The following is a 17,221-nucleotide window of genomic DNA, read 5'->3' on the forward strand; positions in this document are numbered from 1 at the left end:
ATGGAAGGATAATATCCCCATTGACTGAAAAGGGAAAATCTGTGGGTACAGCAGATTGGGAGCAGAGTAGTTCATTTTGGAGATGTTGAATTTGAGATGTCTATTAGACATCCATGAGCAGATGTCAAAAGGCTGGTGGAGGGATCTGGGCTGAAGATAAATGTTGGAGAATCAACAGCTTACAGATGATGTTGAAAGTAAGATCACCAAGGAGCAAGTGTAGATAGAGAAAAGGAGAAGAAAAGTACCAGCCTCTAAAAACACTCCAACAGAGAGAAAGAGAGGCCAACAGAGACGAAGTAGGTGGGTGCAGTGGCTCACTTCTGTAATTCTAGCACTTTGGGATGAGCACCAAGGCAGGCAGACGGCTCAAGCCCAGGAGTTCTAGACAAGCCTGGGCAACATGGCAAAACTCGATCTCTACAAAACAATACAAAAATGCCTGTAGTCCCTGCTACTTGGGAGGCTGAAGTGGGAGGATCACTTGAGCCTAGGAGGTTGAGGCTGCAGTGAGCTATGACCACACTACTGCACTCCAGCCTGGCAACAGAGCAAGACCTTGTCAGATAGAGAGAGACAGAGAGAGAGAGAGAGAGAGAGAGACAGACAGACAGACACTATGAAGGTGCTACTAGTGAAAAGGTGGAAAACAAGAAAGTAAGATGACCAGAGAGCAAAGTAAAGAAAGTGTATTGGCCAGGTATGGTGGCTCACACCTGTAATTTCAGCACTTTGGGAGGCCGAAGCGAGCAGATTACCTGAGGTCAGGGATTCAAGACCAGCCTGGCCAACATGGTGAAACCCTGCCTCTACTAAAAATACAAAAATTAGCTGGGCATGGTGGCAGGTGCCTGTAATTTCAGCTACTTGGGAGGCTGAGGCAGGAGAATCACGTGAACCTGGGAGGTGGAGGTTGAAGTGAGCCGAGATAGCACCATTGCACTCTAGCCTGGGTGAGAGAACAAGACTCCATCTCAAAACAAGAAAAAGAGGGTATCAAGAGGAGGGAATAATTAACGATGTCAAACACTGCTGATAGGCTAAGTAACAGGAGGACTGAGAACTGACCATTGAATTTCGCAATGTGGAGGTTGCTAGTAATAAAGATATTTTTGGTGGGGGAATTGGAGAGAAAGTCTTAGAGTTGGTTCAAGAGAAAATGGGAGGAGAGAAATTGGAGACGACACATATAGTTAAGTATTTCAAGGAACTTTGCCTATTAAAGGGAACAAGGAAGAAGAGGGACAGGAAGGTTTCTTTAAATTTTTTGTTTTTTTCCAAATATAGGAAGAATAACAGCCTATTTGCTTATTAGAATGATCCAATAGAGAGCAAAAACTGATCATGTAGGCAGGAGAGGGAAGAACTGCTAGGGCAACGTTCTTGGAGGCAAGGGGTTGGCAACATAGAACGTGAAGGGAGACACCACGAATCCATCATTCCTCACTTCTGATGCTCAGAGTTGTAAGGTTGGAATTGTTTTATGTCATGTTATAGAGCCAGATGGCATCTGAGTATTGGGGCCATGTGTCTATTTTCTTGATATCTCCAGAAAGATGGATTCTGGGCACTTTGGGAGATAGTTTGAAGAGAGACCCAGCAGAATTTCCCCTGGCACTCAAACACAGTTTTTAACCTCTAGGGCACCTCAGTCTGGGTTTGCCAAGTGCTTGGTCATCCATTACAGTGTGATTCTCTATAGCTCCGGTAAGCAAATGCACTGGGATCTCACGTCTCATGTACTCTGCCTCTAAGTATCGGTGTCTGTGCGCTCATCATAACTGAGGATGCAAGTGCAGAAAAAGGTTCATGTCTAAGTATAACCACAAAAAAGCATATGAGTTTCATGAGAGAATGTGAACCAAAAAGAAAAGGAAAAAGAGACAGTTGCCAAGACTGTAGGAGGGGAACCTTGAGAGAAAGGCGTGGAAACCTAGGGAAGTGAGTTTCATGAAGAATGGGATGATTGACGTGACACTCTCCAAGAGAGGTCAAATAAGATAAGGGCTGAAAAGCACCCACTGGGTTTAGCTAAAGAAGGCTTTGTCAAAGCAGTTTCAGTGGGAAGGTCAGGAGGAAGCCAGATTGCTGTGGGCTGAGGATGTGTAGGAGGCAAGGAAGTGGAGACAAAGCGTGAGGGATATCTGTTCAATTCATTTGGCTGCAAAGTGAGGGGAAGAGATGCAGTGACAAGTTAAGGACAAGGCATGGAGAAGGGAGAGCTATTTCAAAATGGAAGACATTTGGAGTGCTTATCTGCAGAGAGGAGAGAAACAGGATGATGGATTGGAGTAAAAGACAGAAAAAGGAAAATCAATGGAGCAACGTTTTAAAGGAGATGGAAGAGACTCAGAGCATCAGTAGAGGGGAGGAAAAGAAGTGAAAATACAGAGATATTTTGAGGTGGACAGAAAGTGGGCATTCATGTGGTGCAGTAGGAGGTGAGGTAGGATACAAGACTTCAGGAAATGCTTGGGGTGTTTGAGGAGGCAAGATACCTTTGAAAAATTGGGGCAGAAAAGGTGCTAAGGCTGGATAAGAGGATTGTGGAACATCATGGGGCCACTGACTCTCTTTAACATAAATGTAGAGCCTGCTAATATTACTCCCTGCTCCTCCAAAAAGGAGCAACTGGGTGTAGCAGAAGGACAAAGGGTGGTAACATAGGATCCCCAGATCAGGATTAATCAGAACGATATCACTATGGAAAGCGGTACGGAGGTTCCTCAAAACTAAAAATAGAGTTACCATATTACCCAGCAATTCCTCTTCTGGGTATTAACCCAAAAGATTTGAAGTCAGTAATATCAAAGGGATATCTACATCCCCATGTTCATTGCAACAGTATTCACTATAGCCAAGTTATGAAATCAACCTAAGAGCCCATCAAGGGATGAAAGGATAAAAAAAATGTGATACATGTACACCATGGAATACTATTCAGCCTTTAAAAAGGAAGAGATGGCCAGGTACACTGGCTCACACCTGTGGGTGAATCACAAGGTTAGGAGTTCAAGAGAAGCCTGACCAACATGGTGAAACCCTGTCTCTACTAAAAATACAAAAATTAGCTGGGCATGGTGGTGGATGCTTGTAATCCTAGCTACTCAGGAGGCTGAGGCAGGATAATCACTTGAACCTGGGAGGCAGAGGTTGCAGTGAGCCGAGATTGCACCACTGCACTCCAGGCTAGGCAACAGAGTGAGACTCCGTCTCAAATAAATAAATAGGAAGATATTCTGTCATTTATGAAAACACAGATGGAATTGGAGAACCTTGTGCTGAGTGAAATAAGCCAGACACAGAACGACAAATACTACATGTTCTCAATTATACATGGAATCTCAAACAATTGAACTTAAGGAAGCAGAGAGTAGAAAGATAGTTACGAGAGGCTGGAGGGCAGGAAGAAAATAGGGAGATGATTGTCAAAGTGTATACAGCCTCAGCTAGGAGGAGGAGTAAGTGGGAACTTTTCCGTCTTTGTTCTTTTGCTGAGATCAATTACATAGCATGATAAATATGGTTGATAATTGTGTACTGTACATTTAAATTTCTCTAAGAGTACATTTCAAATGTTCTTATCAAAAAATATTAAATATTTGAGGGATAAATATGTTAATTAGTTTGATTTAAACATTATACTCAAAAGTCATAACACCACTTTGTACCACATATATATAATCTATAATTTGTCTATAAATTAGTTTAACATATAATTTATGCTTATAATTATATTTATAGGCAATTTATAATTCTATAATGTATTTACAATTTTTACTCTATAATTTATCAATATAAATTTAAATTAAAAATAAATAAAATTTTAACAAATTATAAATGAGGAACCTGTCAAGTATTGTGAGTCCATTTCCACCCAGAGGTAGCCCCTCAGACACGGTTTTGCCATCCTTGCTCTTTGACCTGTTGAAATGTGTTGGGACAGAAACTCAAATTTCCCTTTCTGTCAAAGAAAAAATAAGGCAGTCAGAGAGGAACTGTTTAGAATAGTTCCAGATGGCTCAGTCAAAAAAAGAAAAACAAAACTGAGCTATGTGTGACTCTTTATAAGTAGGCCAAAAAGTAGGGTTTTTGAGCACAATAATGCCAGGGCCATTGTGTTGGAAGGAAAAGCATCAGTATTTTCTTGGTGGTCACAGTGAGTAAGCCTGTAATCCCAGCACTTTGGGAAGCCAAGGCGGGAGGATCACCTGAGGTCAGGAGTTCAAGACCAGCCTGGCCAACGTGGTGAAACCCCATCTGTACTAAAAATACAGAAAACTAGCCGGGCTTGCTGGCATGTGCCTGTAATGTCACCTACTCTGGAGGCTGAGGCGGCTGTAATCCCAGCTACTTGGGAGGGTGAGGCGGGAGAATCGCTTGAACCTGGGAGGCAGAAGTTTCAGTGAGCCAAGATCGAGCTACTGCACTCCAGCCTGGATGACAGAGACAGACTGTGTCTCAAAAATGTGGAGTCAATATTTTCTTTTTATTTTTCTTCCTTTTTTTTTTTTTGAGATGAAGTCTTGCTTTGTTGCCAAGCTGGAGTGCAGTGGTGCAATCTTGGCTCACTGCAACCTCTGCTTCCTGGGTTCAAGCGATTCCGCTGCCTCAGCCTCCCGAGTAGCTAGGACTATGGGTGTGCACCACCACGCCCAGCTAATTTTTTGTAGTTTAGTAGAGATGGGGTTTCCCCATGTTGTCCAGGATGATCTCGATCTCCTGACCTTGTGATCCACCCAAAGTGCTGGGATTACAGGCATCAGCCACCATGCCCGGCCAATATTTTCTTAATCAAAGAAATATATATCCAACCGATGAAACTACACTATTTCCTTTGGAACTAGTTCATGTTTGCAGAGGTGAAGGGTGTTGCCCTCAGGTAACTCAGAAGGAATCAGTGAAAGCTTCTATGGTGGGGAGACCAAACTGCAGTTGGAGCACCCAAGCCTCCCTGATCCTTCCTCACCCCAATTCACAGGACTGATTCTAACAATGGGCGAGGAGCATTTCCACTAACAACTGGTAAAGCTTGAGGTACCAGAGTTTGAAAGATGCAAGAATGGAGGGTCAGGACCCTTTCATCACATGAGGGGCATGGGATTTCCCAAGAGAGGAGGTGGGGACACTGGATTGAGGGGGTGACTTGAAGACAGGATGTGGGAGGAATCAGACAACGAGAGATTGAAGAGTCAGAGAAACATGGGAAATAAATACGTGTCCATATGGATGGCAGGGCTGGCTTCACGTACCTGAGATCTGAGCAGTCAACCTATGAGATTAGACTGCTACCTTTGGAAGAAAGTTAATGTTTGCAGTGGTGAGGGGGTTGCCCTTAGGTAATTCAGCAGAAATTACCTTCTAAGCACAGTGAAAGATTTTCTGTGCTTAGAAGTTCCCTACACTTGGTTTAATTCTCTAAGGTTGCTGTCTTTAAAATGTTTCATAATTTTTTTTTTTTTTAGTAGAGATGGGGTTTCACCATGTTGAATGGTGAAAAGAATGAGACAATGGGGTCTCATTCTATCATCCACGCTGGAATGCAGTGGTACCCTCACTGCTCACTGCAGCCTCGACCACCTAGGCTTAAGCAATCCTCCTACCTCAACCTCCAGAGTAGCTGGGACTACAGGCACATCCCACCATACCCAGTTAAGTTTAAAAAAATTTTTTTAGGCTGTGCGCAGTGGCTCATGCCTATAATCCCAGCACTTTGGGAGGCCGAGGCAGGTGGATCATGAGGTCAAGAGATCGAGACCATCCTGGTCAACAAGGTGAAACCCCGTCTCTACTAAAAATACAAAAATTAGCTGGGCATGGTGGTGCATGCCTGTAGTCCCAGCTACTCAGGAGACTGAGGCAGGAGAATTGCTTGAACCCAGGAGGCGGAGGTTGCGGTGAGCTGAGATTGTGCCATTGCACTCCAATTTGAGTAACAACAGCGAAACTCCGTCTCAAAAAAAAAAAAAAATTTATAGAGATGTGGTCTCACTCTGTTACCCAGGCAGATCTCAAATCCTGGGCTTAAAGGATCCTCCTACCTCAGCCTCCCAAAGTGTAGGGTTACAGGCGTGAGCCACCGAGCCGGCCTGAATTATCTTAGATAAATTATTAACTTCTCTGCATTTTGGTGGCCTCATCTGCAGAATGAAAATACTAATAACAGTAGCTGTCTTATAAGGTTATTGGGGGGATAGTAGGAGATAGTCCATTATAATGTTTGAGTAGTAGCTGGCATGCTGTAGATACTCAACATAAACGACCTATTACTATTATAGAAAATATGCAGATGTAGGGTAGCTTGGAAAGTGTTCACAATGCAACAACAAATGCAAAAAAAGCCTACTAACTACTGTGTATTTTATGATTGCAATTTTGTGAAAACTATGTCTGCTTACGGAAAAAGATTTGAAGAAAATATGCTTATATGAAAAGAATGTGTTACAGGGATGGGATTATGTATAGCTTTTTATATTTATTTATTTCTTTGAAAGCAGGTCTCACTTGGTTGCCCAGGCTACAATACAGTGGTGTGACCCCAGCTCCCTGCAGCCTCAACCTCCTGGGCTCAAGTGATTATCCTGCCTCAGCCTCTTAAATAGCTGGGACTACAGGCATATGCCACCATGCCCAGCTAATTTTTAATTATTTTGTGTGGAGACAGAGTCTCCCTATGCTGCCCACATTGGTTTTGAACTCCTGGACTCAAGCAATCCTCCAGCCTCAGCCTCCCAAAGTGCTGGGATTACAGGTGTGAGCCACTTTGCCCAGTCATGTGTAGCTTTTTAATGCTTTTACATCATTCCATCATGAACAAGTAAGGGTGGGGAAGAAGGAAAAGGAAATAAACTCTGTGGACTTAGCTCTTGAAGGTGTGAAGGAGGTTCACAAGCACCTTCAGACCAGTGCCATGCCTCTAAAGGGACTATGTGGCCATACTTTCTTCTCTCCGATGGCAGGCTGGTGGCTTTGTCTCCTTCATTCATTCATCCGTTTGTTTCTTAGGTGTGTGTGGAAAGCTTCCTATGTGCTAGACACCATTCTATGCATGGGATATACAATGGCAAACAAGACAGTAAATCGTGATTGCTAATGAAATTAGGCAATAACTCCCCCAAATGTAAACAAGAAATGAGCAGACAGTAATAAGTACTATGCAGAGAATTGATATATGAGCTATGATCATTGCTGGCTGTATGGCTACTTTAGACAGGTGGTCAAGGAAGGCTTCTCTGAGAAGGTAGCACTTTAGTGGATGACAAGAAAGCCCTGACCTAGGAAAACCAGGAGAAGAATATTCTGGGGCATTAACAGCATGCTCCAGGACTCTTCAGCAGAAACTCGCTTGGTAGAAATGAAACATGAAGAAAGGCTAAAGTGTGGCTGGAGGGCGGTGGCCAAGGGTGAGCGCAGAATGAGATGAGTTTGGATCACGTGAGGCTTCATGGAAGAGGGCAAGAAGTTTAGATTTCATTCAAAGTGGAGTGGAAAGTCATTGGAAGAATTTAAGTAAGAAAGTGATTTGATCAGATTCATGTTTCTAGAAAGATCCTTCTAGCTGCCATATGGCAAATAGATTGCAGAGATACTGGAAACAGAAACAGCAGTTATAAGAACACTGCAGTGATCCAGGCAGGAATGACCAGGAATCAGATTAGGGTGTTGGCAGTGAAGAAGGAGATCAGTGGATGTCGGGATATGTTTTGGAGACAGAAGTTATAATACCTGCTGAAGGACTGGTCGTGGAACATGGGAAAACAGAGAAATCAAGGATAATTCTAGATTTTTGACTCAAGGTCAACCAAGTGCTATTTGCTCTGGTGGAGAAAGCAAACCTGGGGGGAGGGGAATGGATTAATAATCTTATTAATTTTTTACAAGTAAAAATGTCAGACAAAGAGTTGATTATCTGAGCCTGGATTTGCAGAGAGAGTTCAGAGCAAGAATAGCAAATTTGAAAATCTCCATACGTGGATGGTATTTAAAACAGGAGATTGATGGACTCAGCCAGGTGGATTGCAGGTGCAGAGTAGAGCTCAGGATTGCAGGCTAGGTGTTCTAAAGTTGAGAGGGCAAGCAGAGTTCTTGCTCTGAAGCTGCAGAAGTGTGTGTTGTCAAAGTAAAGCAAAGCAGAGGGTTATTGACCCAGAGACCCAAGAGCTGGAGCAGCTGACTGTCCAAGAAGGAGATGAGGGCAGATTTCTACGCTCAGGCCCCACACTGAGCCCCTCTTGCTTTTTGGCCTGACCTCATGCATCCTTGCTAATGAAATCCTAGGTCACGAGGTTTCCTACTGGTCAATCACTATCCTCACTGTAGTTTAGCTCTGGGCTGAGTGGGATGAATTGAGGCTAAGGGTGACTGCCTCTGTGCCTAAGCCTTCTAGCACTGTGTTCCGAGCAAAATTTGTGTTTACAGTAATGGCCCTGTGACTTGGCTGAGTTTCCAGGACTTGTGAGACATCCCAGACCCTATGCTAAGAAAACCGTGGTTTCCCCAGCCCTTGCATGGAGAAAGTGGACCAAATACAGCAGGGGGAGCTCATTCTAGGGCCATATTTGTGCTCTCTTCCTCTGCCGATGTTGCTGTGACTATGGAATGGAAGAAGGCAAAAACAAGGGGTTACTGTCTACAGGGCAGTGAGCAAGTGTTGCGTTTAGTCCTTGTCCCAAATGGTCAGGTCCATGCCATCCAGTTCTCAGTCCCAGGAGTTACTGGTAATGCCAAAGGCTGAGTAGGGAAACTGCTAAGAGAGAGAAATGAAATTGAGTGCCAAGAGAGCAGACAACACCTAGGACAGGGAGGGCAAATACGGGCACACAGGCAGCCACTCCACCCTCTTGAGACCGGGGGAGACACGCTAATCTATCACAAACCCTTCCTACTCAACCTCTGACTCTACCCCTAATTCTAACCTGAACACAACTCAACGTAGAGCTCCATGTAGCCACTTTCAATAATTTGGCCTTGATTTACAAGACAGACTTAGTGTAATATTCTTGACTTAGGACAATTTTACTTATCTCTCTAACTGGTACCAAATTACCTTTTTATAGCCTGAGTACAGGAGTGCTCCACTGCGTTTTGTTTTGTTTTTTGAGACAGAATCTCACTCTATCGCCCAGGCTGGAATGCAGTGTTGTGATCTCAGCTTACTGCAACCTCTTGCTTCCTGGGTTAAAGGGCTTCTTGTGCCTCTGCCTCCCAAGTAGCTGGACCTACAGGCATGCACCACCACACTTGGCTAATTTTTGTATTTTTAGTAGAGATGGGGTTTCACCACATGGGCCAGGCTGTTCTCAAACCCCTGGCCTCATGTGACCCACCCACTTTGGCCTCCCAAAGTGCTGGGATTATAGGGGTAATCCACTGTGCTGGGCCTTCTGTGGTGTTTTAAATAGCATCCTATAGCACCTGACCATCATCTTTGATCCTTCATTACATTAAATTTATTTTAGGAGATGATTGGGTGTTGGAATTCATCTTTCTTTCTTTTCTTTTCTTTTTTTTTTTTTTGAGACAGAGTTTCGCTCTTGTTACCCAGGCTGGAATGCAATGGCGCAATCTCAGCTCATCGCAACCTCTGCCTCCTGGGTTCAGGCAATTCTCCTGCCTCAGCCTCCTGAGTAGCTGGGATTACAGGCACGCGCCACCATGCCCACCTAATTTTTTGTATTTTTAGTAGAGACAGGGTTTCACTTTGTTGACCAGGATGGTCTCGATCTCTTGACCTTGTGATCCACCCACCTCGGCCTCCCAAAGTGCTGGGATTACAGGCGTGAGCCACCACGCTTGGCCTGGAATTCATCTTTCATGGGCATCTAGAGCCATTCTTTTCAGCCTTCACTCTGTATATGTGATCTGGGTAAATGCAGAGGCTGATTCAGTAGGTGCGGGGTGAGACCTGTGTTTGTGTATTGCTAACAAGCTTCCAGCTGGTACCAATGCAACTGAACTGTTTTCCACACTTCGAGCAGCAAGGAAATAGACTCACTGGAGAGGAGGGGAAATTTTCAGACAAATAAGAGCCTAATAGAGCTCACAGTGTTCTAGAGAAAACTTGGCAAGATCCTTCAGCCACCTGGACAAGCAATCTGGGATGAGGTAACTCTCCAGGCAGACCCATGTTATGAAAGTAGCTTGAGGAGAATACACATTCCAAACTCCCATCACCCTGCTTGCAAGTTGCAGTTCATGAGCGGGGATGGGTGATGGCTGCTGGGCACCTTGCCTAATCACCTGGGAAGAGAGACAGAACGGGGGTTGCCAGAAGACTTCTTGGAGTTAACTGGGATCAGGACAGGACAAGGGGAAAACCATAGTCTCCTAAGGGTGAGGACGGTAGCCAGGGGGCTACGCCCTTTACATTGTGGAGCCACAGTGAACCAACCAGAGACAACCTCTGTAACTGAGTTCCCCCCACTCCCTTCCCCTCTTCCCCTGCCCCTCCCTCCTTCCCCCTCCCCTCTCCTCCTCTCTTTCCCTCCCCTCCCTTCTTTCTCCTCCCTGTCCCTTCCTCTCTTTTCCCTCCCCCTCCCCCTTCCTCCCCCTCCTCTCTTTCCCCTCCCCCCACTTCCTTCCTTCCTTCCTTTCTATTATTATTTCTTTTCTTGAGACAGAGTCTCACTCTGTCATCCAGGCTGGAATGCAGTGATGATCACAACACACTTCAGCCTTGACCTCCAGGGCTCAAGAGATCCTCCTTCCCGACCCTTCAACCCCCTGGAGTTTTGCCAGCCCAGGCTGTTCTTGAAGTCCTGGGCTCAAGTGATCCACTCATCTTGGCCTCCCAAAGTGCTGGGATTACAGGTGTGAGCCACCATGCCTGGCTCTTCGTTTTCTTCTCTCTCAGTTTTCTGCACAGCGTATTGATTAGGGCAGCCTCTCTGCCAGAGAGGAGAAATTGGTTTAGAGTTGGTTTGTTTCTTGGTTGTTTCCATGCACATATTTCATCTTGGGTAAAACTCTGGCTAGACTCAAGGAATATTTAGATAGGTGCCTGAGGGGTAGAGTTATATTTGGTTACTAAAGAGGATAGAGAAGAAGGTTGGAGAAGAGCTACCACCGTGCAGAAATGGGCCTCCTTGAGGACCCTCTTACAGGATTGTGCCAATGTGGCAGGGCAGTATGATAGAAGAGGTACAGCGCTTTATTTAAATCTTAACTCCTTACTTTTTACCTCTGCGGCCTTGAGAAAGTGACTCAATTTCTCTGAACTTTGCTTTTCTCATTTGCAAAATATTATCTCCTTGCAGAGCTAAATGTCAGAATTAGGCCGGGTGCAGTGGCTCACACCTGTCATCCCAGCACTTTGGGAGGCCAAGGCAGGTGGATCACTTGAGGCCAGGAGTTCAAGATCAGCCTGGCCAACATGGTGAAACCCCGTCTCTGCTAAAGATATAAAAACTAGCTTGGCGTGGTGGCATGTGCCTGTAGTTCTAGCTACTCGGGAGGCTGAGACAGGAGAATCTCTTGAACCCAGGAGGCAGTTGGTTGCAGTGAGCTGAGATTGTGCCATTGCACTCCAGCCTGGGTGGCAGAGTAAGACTCTGTCTAGAAAATAAAAGGGGTGGGGGGTTTAAATGAGGCAATGAATGTACAAGCACTAAAGGCAAGGCCTGCCTTATCCCCGGCACTCATATAAGGTGGCTCCCTTCCCAGCTCCACTGTGCACCTTGCTTCTAACAACACAGTCCCTGCTCTTCACGAAAAGCTGCACGAGGGAGCTGCTGACCTCACCCAGTCTCTGCTGGACCACCTTCCTCTTCCATCCCCTTGGCAGCTAAGGAAACATGGGTATCTCCTCAACTGTAAAATGGAGATGGTGAGGTCCACTCCCAGGGATCTTGTGAGCGTGTCATGAAACCCTGGATTTGTAAATATCTACGGTGGCCATATACCATGGTGTGACCAGAATAGCCCCAGTGCATATCTGATGTTCTAGTGTCCTGTTTAGCAATTTGGTCCTAATTTGGATAATAAAGTATGGACTTGAAAACTTTAGGCCAGTTGTGATGGATCACATCTGTAATCCCAGCACTTTGGGAGGCCAAGGTGGGCGGATCACGAGGTCGAGAGATTGAGACCATCCTGGCCAACATGGTGAAACCCCATCTCTACTAAAAATACAAAAATTATCTGGGTGTGGTGGTGCATGCCTGTAGTCCCAGCTACTCAGGAGGCTGAGGCAGAAGAATCGCTTGAACCCAGGAGGCAGAAGTTGCAGTGAGCTGAGATCACGCCACTGCACTCCAGCCTGGCGACAGAGCAAGATTCTGTCTCAAAAAACAAACAAACAAAGACTTTAAAGGGCTGTACAAATACCAGGCACCAGGCAGCATATATAGTATTTGTGGGTGGAAGCTATTATTGCTAACAATAAACTAGGCAGGGAAAGAAAGGAGTTAAAGTGTTTTTCTCCTCACCCGAAATACTTAACTGGGTCCCCTTTTCCAACCCTTTCATTTCAGGGACAAGAGGAAACCCAAGGAGTTTGGATAATTGAAGGGAGCCTCAGAAGAAGGGAAATCCCAAAAGAGGGGCACACTGCCAGTGCTTCCTCCACCTGTGTCCACCGTCAGCCACCCGATCCCTCCCAACTCTGCTCTTTGGCCACTGACTCACTCCCATTCAGGCATAGACCTGTGCTCAGTGCATAAAGAGCCTCTACTTTTCCTCTGCCAGTGAGGATGACAAACATCGTCCTGAGAATGTGAAACCCACATGGGCCTCTCAGAGGCCCGATCCTGGCTGGCCTCCTGGATTGCTCAAGCATTTCTCCTCTTCCTCCCCCTCCTCCTCCTCCTCCTCCTCCTCCTCCTTCTTCTTCTTTTCTCTCTCTCCCCCCCCCCCCCCTCTCTCTCTCTCTCTCTCTCTCTCTCTCGCCTCTTATGGAAGCTATTTGGTGATTGAGCAACACTCCGGAATAACTGGATCAAGCCAAGCATGCGCAGGGAGGAGGAGACACTTGAACTGTGTACGTGTCTGTGTATCAAGCAGCAGCCAATACACCATCAATCAAATGGGAAAATCTAGAACATCCATACACTGACTACTCTGTGGCCTGTCACTTGCTGGATCAAGCCCAACTCCACTCAGAAAGTATACCCTTCCTCACCATGCCCCTGCTAACTCCTCCACTGCATCTCCCTCCACTCCCCGCCACAACCCTAGGCTTCAATCACACGGGACTTCCCAGTACCTGCGACTCTGTGCCTTTTCCACGCTGTTCTTTTTCCTGGCAGGGTTCTTTCCCTTTTTATTGCTTTGAAAACCCCTACTCCAACATCTGCTTCTCTGAGAGGGTTTCCCCAATTCTCCCAGGCTGTGCTTTCTCCTCCCTCCTCCCAAAGCACAGCACTACAGCACTTGTGTTTCCATTAATGCTTTGCAGATTTGTCTCCCAACTCATCAGTCTGTGAGCTACTCAAGGGAGGAACTGTGTCTTGCTCATCTTTGTATATTAGAGCCTGTCACAAGATTGACTTTGTGTGAAGTGCTTAGTAAATGCATGTCAAGTCGATGAATGAAATAATGAGTAATGGAAACAGGGTTGGCTGCTGGATCAAGATACCTTGACTGGTGCCCCAGGTCTACCAGCGACCACTGTGTGATCTTGGCCAGGACACGTAATCTCTCTTAGCCTCAGATGTCTCATCACCAATAGAATGGTAATGATGACACCTATGCTACCTGCCTCACAAGGGTGCAGTGAGGACCCAATGACATCATTTATGGAAAAGCGCCTCATAAGCTGAAAAGGAGGATGCACACACCCTCACACCAAAAATCTACTGGACTGATTGGACCTCAAAGCTCTCACTGCTGAGCAAGGTGAGTGTTGGAAAAAGAGGCCTCCTGCTCTAGGAACTCGCCAAAAAACTGTCAGCAGAAGAATCTTTCAGAGCAAGCACAAAGACAGATGCATGTGCTTATATGGAAATGTGTTTTTAACAAATATAACATGAGAATGGAATTCTTTTCTCCCTACATCCAGCCTTGATAGCTAATTAATTCCACCTGGAGGAAGGAGCCAGGCGTTGGGTAAGGAAGAGTCCTTATTCCAAGTTTGGGAAAGAATTTACAGTAGCTATCCCATGAGGATGTGGGGAAAGGCAAAGGATAATCCAAGTCACTGGAGTTTGTTGTTGTTTTTGAGATGGAGTCTCACTCTGCTGCCCAGGCTAGGGTGCAGTGGTGTGATCACGGCTCACTGCAACCTCCACCTCCAGGGTTCAAGTGATTCTCATGCCTCAGCCTCCTGAGTAGCTGGGACTGCAGGCATGCACCACCACACCCGGCTAATTTTTTGTATTTTTAGTAGTAGTTTTAGGTTTCGCCATGTTGGCTAGGCTGGTCTCGAACTCCTGGCCTCAAGTGATCTGCCCACCTCTGCCTCCCAAAGTACTGGGATTACAGGCATGACCCACCACACCTGGCTAGGTCACTGGTTTTGAAGGATCTCAAGGATCAAGTCTGACCTCATCATTTTACTGGGAACTCAGGAAGAAGATATGATTAGCTGAAGAAACTGGTGAATGACACAGTTGGGCATGATCTCCTGACTCCCTTTCCACTGTGCTTTCTCCTGTAGACCAAGTCTCCTGACCCCAGAGTAACATGGCATTTCTTAGCCAGAGTCTGTTGGTGTTGGCTAGATTGGACGGGTGTGGACAAGGTTAATTAGCCAAGGAAATACTCTTTAGAGCAGGAGTCATTCTCCTCTCAGCAAATATTGTGCCCAATGAACAATTTAGTTGTTTTTTTGAGACGGAGTTTCACTTGTTACCCAGGCTGGAGTGCAATGGCACGGTCTTGGCTCACTGCAACCTCCACCTCCTGGGTTCAGGCAATTCTCCTGCCTCAGCCTCCTGAGTAGCTGGGACTACAGGCTGCGCCACCATGCCCAGCTAATTTTTTGTATTTTTAGTAGAGATGGGGTTTCACCATGTTGACCAGGATGGTCTCGATCTCTTGACCTCGTGATCCACCCGCCTCGGCCTCCCAAAGTGCTGGGATTATAGGGGTGAGCCACCGCGCCCGGCCTTGAACACTTTAAAATTCACGACTCTTGGTGTTCTCCTGCCTTCCTTTTAATAATAGTTCTCACTTTCTCGGGTCCCAGATGCTTTTAAGACAACACTGATCTCTTCAATACAATGTCTACGAATTGCCTTTGATGCACGGAATATCTGAGTAGCTGCTGAGTACTGTGCTGGATTCTGCAGTGAGAAGCAACGTCAAAACTGTAATGAAGGGTGCTGTGGACTGGTCCCTGGGTAATTAGGATTCGAGTCCTTTATGCTGCTAGAAACTTTCTGGGAGACCTTGACAAGGCATTTCCATTCTCTGAACCTCAGTTTTCAAATCTGTAAAATAAGGCCAAACTTTTTCCCAATTTCAAGTCTATGATATTAGCTGGGATTCTCAATGTTCATTGGACAAGGATAGGATGTGGCATTCGGATTTATTACTTCAAATGTTATCCCTAACCCAGGCTATGGGGCATATGGTAGGCTGGGACCAGGGATTGTATTCAAGACCTTTAAAGTATTTGGCCAGGCATAGTGGCTCACGCCTGTAATCCAAGCACTTGGGAGGCCAAGGCAGGTGGATCACCTGAGGTCGGGAGTTCAAGACCAGCCTGACCAACATGGTGAAACGCCGTCTTAAATATATATTTGAGCAGGCCGGGTGCAGTGGCTCACACCTGTAAACCCAGCACTTTGGGAGGCCGAGGCAGGTGGATCACGAGGTCAGGAGTTCAAAACCAGCCGGGTCAAGATGGTGAAACCTCATCTCTACTAAAACTACAAAAAAAATTAGCCGGGCATGGTAGCAGGCACCTGTAATCCCACCTATTCAGGAGGCTGAGGCAGGAGAATCACTTGAACCTGAGTAGCAGAGGTTGCAATGAGCCGAGATTGCACCACTGCACTCCAGCCTGGGTGACAAAGTGAGACTCCATCTCAAAAAACATATATATATTTTTTTAGCAATATGTTAAGCAGAAGAGCAGCATCAGCCAGGAACCAAGCGACAAGTCTGCTTACCTCTCATCTCTGTGAACTACACTCCTCCCTTCTCTGTCTTGTTCTCTAGGAGTCAAGGAAAAAGCCCTTGGCCTTAGCCTCAGTCACTTTTTGGTTTAATGTCACTCAAATATTCACTGTTTTCTCTTCTAGTTGCTGTTCTTGACTTTGTCCTCACCTTCTCCCCTGGTCACCTCATCAACATCCACATCTCAACAACCACCTTGATGCTGAGGATTCTCAAGCCTACTCTCCTGGTCCACAACAAAACCGGACATTCTTTCCCTTGGATGTTGCCTCTGAAGTTCAGACATACTCCCAACATCTCCTCCTGAGTGTCTTGCAGTCCTGTCCCATTCAATGTCTCCTCCCCATGCCCGCCCCATGGTTGTTGCTTCTCTCCTCATCTCCCCATCTTGGCAGTGACACCACCACTAACTAGTTGACTAAGCAAAACCTTAGAAATCATCCTTGATGCCTTTCTTGTCCCACCTGCCCCAGTCATCAGTTAATTATTCCCGTAGGTTCTGGTTCCTTAACCAGCTCATATCCCTCCCTCTCTTCCTATTTCCACCAATTTTGCCCCAGTTCCTTCCTTAGCATCTCTCACCTGGACCCTGCATCAGCCTCTTACTCTACCTTATGGAAAAAGACTCTTAGAGTCTTTCCTTTCAATTTATCCTCCATGCTGGAGCTAAGAGCAGTGGGCCTCATCCTAGACATTGGAATCACCTGGAAAGTGTCAGCCCATGGATGCCTGGGTTCTGCCCCAGAGATTCTAATATAATTGGTCTGGGGTGTGGCCCAGTATGAGAATTAAATATTCCTTGGGCGATTTGAATGTAAAGTCAAGCTTGAGGGCTACTGTGCTAAAATAATCTTTCTGAAACTACTTGCAGGGTAAAGTCTAAACCTCATAACCAGCTTTATCAAACCATTCCCAGCCAGGTCACAGCCTTTTTCATCAATTTAACCTCCCAGGTGATTCCAATGTGCACACAATGATAAGGCCACTATGCGTAACTACAGCATGGAGGAGAACGTGGTTGGACTGAGACTTAGAGGCAGGGAGACCTTTAGGAGGCTGATGCAGTGGTTCAGGTGAGCAATCAGGAGTCAAGAACAAGGAGAGAAACAATGGAAAAGAGCGCTCTACTTGGCCAGGGACGGTAACTCACGCCTGTATTCCC

The sequence above is a fragment of the Callithrix jacchus genome, chromosome 1 (genome assembly GCF_049354715.1).
Source record: "Callithrix jacchus isolate 240 chromosome 1, calJac240_pri, whole genome shotgun sequence".
NCBI lineage: Eukaryota > Metazoa > Chordata > Mammalia > Primates > Cebidae > Callithrix > Callithrix jacchus.